Raw genomic sequence first — 7182 nt, 5'->3', positions numbered from 1 at the left:
TATTATTATTATTATTATTATTATTATTATTATTATTATTCAGTAGTTTTATTTTTGTAACGTGCTTTCACTTCACTACCGAGCGCTGCTCTGTGTGCCTTGGGTATGTGCTGTGGTTTGCTGTGACGCTCTTATAGTTACTGTATTGAAAGTGTTTTGCGTAGGATGTGTGCAGTGCCCAGTAGTGCAATTTTCTGTATGTTATATATATTTGTTAGTCCTGGTGTTTTTGTTATGTATTTGTCTAAATATTTTTTTATTATACCTAAGGCACCTAATATGATAGGAATTGTTTCTGTTTTTAGATTCCACATTCGAGTTATCTCTGCTTCCAGGTTTTTGTGGCTATAATACCATGAGTTGGCATTTCCTATTTTCTTCTTAGTCCTTTCAAAAGTAAGTATTCCATGACTTGCTCCTATAGAGTGGAAAAATCCAATTTCTATCGTTACAAATGATAGTTTCAAATTTCCTCATGGCTCCTTTATATACTCTGATCCTTTCTCTATGACTGTATCCTGAGAACTGCATGCGGAGAACGAAGTGGTGTATGTGTCTCTTTAACTCATAGTGTCGCACACGCGGGACACATTTCTCATTATTTTGATAGGGTCTGCCATCAATATATTGAATTTGCCATTGTCCGCGATAGCTGAGTTCGTGTGGATCAGGTACTTGGAGGCTATAGGTTTGACATAGTGTGAATGAATGATTGGGGTTTTATTATTCACTGATTCCAGCCAGAGTTCTGTATCTAGTACTGGGAGTCTAAGGTAAGAGATTTTCGTAGGGTAGTCTATCGTGATCTTAATACTCTGCTGGATGGAGTTAGCTATTTGATGCATGCACCTCATAGTATTAGTTTCTGCTTCTATTTCAAGGGTACTTTCTTGTGTGAGTGCCTTTACCACTATGTTGAATCATCGACATAGCGAGAGTACAAGTTCATGAGTATGGAGTTCTGTGCCAGGAGTTCTTTAAAGAACCGTCTCCAAATACAACAATATATATATATATGCAATATATATGCAGGTGTGGTTATTTGATACGAAGTTTGCTTCCCAACCACATTGTTCTGGGTTCAGTCCCACTGCGTGACGCTTTGTGTGTCTTGTACGATAGCCTTGGGCCTACCAAAGCCTTGTGAGTTGATTTGGTAGACGGAAACAGATAGAAGTCCATCGTATATGTATATGTGTGCGTGCACGTATGTGTATGCCTGTTTGTCTTTGTGTCTGTGTTTTTCCACCACCCTTCACCGCTTGAAACCCAGTGTTTGTGTAGATATGTCTCACTAACATAACAGTTCAGTAACAGAAACCAATAAAATAAGTACCAGTCTTAAAAAAAAATACCGGGGTTCATTCATTCGACTAAAAAATCTCTAAGGTGGTGTTACAGCATGGACGCAGTCTAGTGATTGAAACAAGCAAACGATACAGAATAAAAGATACACATTACCGATGCCACACAGTGAACGTACGCGAGCTGTTAAAAGGCCAGCTTGCGCGGTTTAAACAACACACGTTATGTGTTATCGGTAACTTTTACATTATAAAGCAGCTTCTATTACATGATATACATACATACATACATATATATATATGATATACATACATATATATATATACATATACACACACACAAACATATATATATATATATATACACGAAATTAATTGCTATACTAAATCATAAATTAAATGCCATAAAAAGTAATATACCTTACTATAAATTTGTTTTTGGTACTAGCTTGTCTTGTTTGCAAGATCACGGTTATAATGTTAAAATTACTCTAAGCATGTACTGAAGAAAAGAAACAAGTTGCTAAACTGAAATATTTTACAAATAAGTTTTATCAGTTGGATGACATTATTTGAACCAGAAACTATTTATTTTCCCTGAAATTGACCAGTCTACATATCTATAATTTGTTTAAATTTGTCTTATCCCCATACGTGAGTAGTATTATACATGGGATAATGTCTACAGTTAAGTTAATATTTGTTAAATATAAATTGTTTTCTGTGTAATATTTCATGTAGACACATCGAAATAATTGATATAGTCAATCACTACTATTTTTTTTTTTACTTTAAAATGGATTGTATCTTATAAAAAACGATTTTCGTATAAACTTGCTATATTTAAAAAGTCATAAATTATACTTGTGGTCATTGTTCTTTGCCAGGGAATTGCATATCATTCAGCTTTAAATCTTCTCGAGTACTTTGCCAAAATATAATTTCTGAATATCACATCATAATTATAATTGGCTAAAATCTTCTGCAACTACCACCTTCTCTAAAAGCCCGTATATCTTACCTTCAGATTAATTAAAGACAAATGTTATATGTTCCTTTTAGAAAACTTTGCGGAGAAAAATAATTGAAATTTAAAGAAAAATTCTCTTTGAACGATTGCTAACAGGAAGCTAGATATTGGCAAAGTTTTAATAAAAGAAAAGTGGAGCATCGATTAGTTTCACCGGATATTACCTTTCATCAAACGCTACAGAACTAATGCAGGCTTTACAACAATGTTTTCCGAAATCTTCCAAGAACTGATATTGATACAATATTAGCTGATATTTTGTAATAAAAATGGTTTGGCCTCTTGCGTCATTTATGTCAACTCCGCTAAGTTTCAATAAGGATCTATGTATAGAAATGTATGTTCTTGTTTTTGTCTTTTTCGTTACATTTGTTTTTTTTTTCTTGTGTATGTCTTTTTATCGCTCTTAAAAATGATCTCCCTAATGCACGCAAGAATCTACTTAATAACTCGTGCCAATGATGATTAAATCTTTTCTCTCTCTCTCTCTCTCTCTCTCTCTCTCTCTCTCTCTCTCTCTCTCTCTCTCTTTCTCTCTCTCCTTAATTTTAAGAATATCTCAGCTATAATGAAATCAAATGTCTATTAATAATTAAAAACATTCAATTTTCATTTTCAAAAAGTTGATTATGCCTCGTTAAATAGATTCAATGGCGAATGTCTTTTTTCTTTAAATGCAGAATAAAATAAGGATTTATTAATTAAGAGATGGTAAATAGATGGTTCTGACGTGCTTACCTTCACAAATGACATTAACAAGGAAAGTGAAACTATACTAACTGACAACTAATGTGGTTTTAATTTAACTCAGCATCACCTAGTTAAAATATAGTGATTTCAATGAGGTTTTTCATTTATAAAAAGAGGAATTAACAATTAACGTTCTCTCCAATACGTTACTGATACAAATTTTAAAAAATGTGAGGTGAGATAAATGTCAAAGTCGACTGCAATAAAAGTTAAAGAAGCAACAGAAATCATATATTGTAGAGCAATTAGTTATCCTTACTGTAACAAATGAGGTTTTTCTTACATAAGAAAAATTGGATTTATAAAGAAGCGCAATAAAATCCATTGACATTCATGTCTTTATCAAGAGTTATAAATGACAAATAAAATGGCAGCAATTAAGAATCGAGACCGAATCTCGAATATGACTCTCAGATAATTCGGTCCCAACCAATTATTATTGTTGTTGCTACTATCATCATCATCATCATCATCATCATCATCATCATCATCATCATCATCATCATCATCATCATTATTAATATTATTAATTATATTGTTGTTGTTGTTGTTTTTGTCCTATGCTTAATGTTCACTTCGGCTCATAGAAGGTCAGTTGTTTTCCTTGGAACTACTTTGTTTTCATTTAAACTTAACGATTCGTCACATAAACCTCACTATTCTCCGATTTGAAAAGAATGATTGTAAATGAGGGTCTTAGGCGGCATCTCTCTAATGACAAAAATTTCTTCAGATCGTAAAATTTTATGTCTAACATTATGTCGACACCAGGACACACGCCCATCAAAATGCATGAAGTGACAAACGGGAAATTAACCATTTGAATAAAAAATTGAATTGCAGCTTTTCCTTTTGCCCCAGCTGAAACACCAGAAGCAATAACGGAAAAACAGTTTACGAGGAAATCAACAAAACGACGGTTCTAACAACAACAGCAACTAAAACAAAGACAGCAGCTGTGACAACAACCGCAGATCTCGGATGCGGAATCTTGGGAAAGGCCGACAACATCTGATGAAATACGGGAAGCGTTAGCTTGCTGCATGAATAGGGGTCTAATACTTGAACGAAGTACCGATGGAAAAAAAACTACAGAGACCAGTTTGGAATCCAGTATCACGCGTCCACCCCAGTGCATCAACGACTGTATAGTGGCTTTGTTTCCAGGTTGTGCATCTGCTATCCGGGGTCATAGAATGGCTTGCGTTCCTCCATGCCTTTGAGTATGCGCAGAGCTTTGACAATATAATATTCGTACGTCATATTGAAGAGCATATTTCATTTCAGTGATGTATGGTCTACCCTACAAACTTTGCTTTCATATGCCAGACGTATTCGGGGAATTCTTGACAAATATCTGCAATTGGCAGCAGAGCGGGGGAACTTACAGTCCTGTGATTTGTGGTGTAGTGGTGCAACTTAGAAAGGATTCTAACAAGGGTCAGAACTATGATCATTTTAGGCCGGTAACTCTATGTACAAGAGCCAAGATTTTGTTAATTAAGGGGTTAGTTCTTGTAATTAATGGCCTTGTGGAATGCCTGAGGCAGGGAGTTTTGACTTGGTTTTGTTTAGTCCTGACCTTCAGGTGGACGAAACTTGAAAGATATGATGGGTAGAGTGGCTAGTTTCACCTAGAATGGAGCAGAAGGAAACTATCTCCAACGGGTCGGGCAAAGGTGACGAATAGCTAAATTGCAATCCGTTATCTACAACAACCTGACCGTGGTATTTTAAAAGGAGAAACTTAGTATGAAGTGGCTGATAATGCGCAGACATGAATCAAAGCTACAGCATTTATAAAAAAATTCTAGAGGATGGGCAAATGCGCTCGCATTTTACATTTTCGAATACTCAGGGAGAAAGGAAAAGAAAGAAAAGGAAGGTAAAATTTTCACAGAAAATTGTAGATTTTGAGGTGATATTTTGTCTGTCGGAACAGAGAAAATTGTACTGTTCTTGGAATAAAGAGGTTGTTTACATTTTCGAATACTCAGGAAGCTAATCGTTTGTGAGTTCGAAAGCTGTAAGTTTGTAGGTTTCGTAACTTATTTTGCGGGAGATTTAAAATATTCACAGGAAATTGTGTATATTCCAGTCTTTGAGAATAGTAGGAGGAAGAGAATTCTTAAATTTCTGAATTTCTTTTTCTTTTTGTTGTTGTTGTTGTTGTTGTTGTTGTTGTTGTTATTATTATTATTATTATTACTATCATTATTATTATTATTATTATTATTATTATTATTATTATTATTATTATTATTATTATTATTATTATTATTATTATTAAGGCGGTAAGCTGGCAGGACCGTTAGCACGCCAGGCAAAATGTTTAGCTGCATTTCGTCCGTCTTTGCGTTCTGGGTTCAAATTCCACCGACACCGACTTTGCTTCTCAGCCTTTCTGAGTCGATTAGATAAGTACCAATTAAGCACATGGGTCGATATAATCGACTGACCCTTTCCCTCGAAATTGCTAGCCTTATACCAAACTTTGAAACCATTATTATTATCATTAAGCAGCGAGTTGGCAGAATGGTTAGCACGCCAAACAAAACGCTTAGTGTTGTTTCGTCAGCCTTTATGTTTTGAGTTCAAATTCTGCTGAGGTCGATTTGAGCCTCCATCCCTTTCGGGGTCGATATAATAAAGTACCAGCTAAGGGGTGGAATTGATGTGATCGACTAACCAACACTCCACCCCATCCCAAAACTTCCGGCGTCGTGCCTATTGTGAAAAGATTCTAATTGTTGTTGTTGCTGCTCTTGTTCTTGTTTTTGCTGTTGTTTTTCTTGTTCATATTATTACTTGCCTGGCAAGACCTATATTTTCATAGCTTCTGGCAGCTTCAATAAACAGTACATTTTGAACAACTAGAGTTAATTTTTTAGTGAAATAAGCGAAAAAGATGCTTTTATTTTGGTATTATTTCTGCGATTAGAATGTCAAAATTCAAAATGTCAAATCTATTTTTTTTAATGTTTTGACATTCTAATCTCAGGAAATGGTGGGGCTACATTTCGCCGGAAAACAGTTACATTGTAAACAACACGTTTGATAAAAACAACAGCATCATCGTTAACAGTATCAATCACATACACTCACACGCAAACAAACCCACACAAATACACACGCACATTTGAAAATATATTACAACGAATGGGACACTGAAACGGAACACTTAAATGAGAAAACAACTGCATGGCAATATTATACCAAAGATCCTGATGCTTCTCTTCTTGAAGTTATCATACAACCACGAGACATGATAATTTACACGTACTTTGCTAAAGGCAAATGGACGTTTCTCGTGTCCTCCAGAAAGTAATTAAAGACAACGCATATAGTGGGATTGCATAAGATATGATATACGCTGTTTGTGAATTTTAGAACGGGTTGAAACAAATGCAGTGTATGTAACAAAACTGCCTATAAACTGATCCCACGAGAGTCACAGCAAAAGACATTGGTAACTATGTCAATATCTGTAACGTAGTCAATTTTGTGAAACTATTGGAGCAGGTATTCAGCGCTGCTATATTCAATGACATGCGCTCAGACGGGGTTACAATAAATATACAAGCTGTGATTACCTTGCAGCACCACGAAAGGATTCTAGATTTGTACCGAATGAAAAGTCCTAAGATTTATCATTCAAGCGGTAAAGAATATTTAAAGGATCTGAATTCAAAGGAACTGGAAAGTTGAGAATAACAACAGACGCAGCAAACAACAAAAGTTCTTAAGGCAACACATGGAGGAATTCCTCTCATGTCAGAATTGGCTGCTCAGAAAGGACACCGAGGAAAATATAGTAAGGGAAGTGGCAGCAGGTTTCAGAGGAATCGGAAAAAAAAACCGAAGCCACATCTCTAAGGAGTATTACCCTAACTACTTACGACTTTGCCTTTCGTCCTTCGGCTTTGATAAAATAATTAGCAGTCAAGCACCGGGGTTGATGCAATCGACTTATTCCCTCCACCCTAACTTGCTGGCCGTGTGCTAGTTTGAAAACATCATCATCATCATCATCATCATCAGCAGCAGCAGCAGCAGCAGCAGCAGTAGTAGTAGTAGTAGTAGTAGTAGTAGTAGTAG

The sequence above is a fragment of the Octopus bimaculoides genome, chromosome 3 (genome assembly GCF_001194135.2).
Source record: "Octopus bimaculoides isolate UCB-OBI-ISO-001 chromosome 3, ASM119413v2, whole genome shotgun sequence".
In the NCBI taxonomy this organism is placed as follows: Eukaryota; Metazoa; Mollusca; class Cephalopoda; order Octopoda; family Octopodidae; genus Octopus; species Octopus bimaculoides.
Note: the sequence above shows the minus strand (reverse complement) of the source record.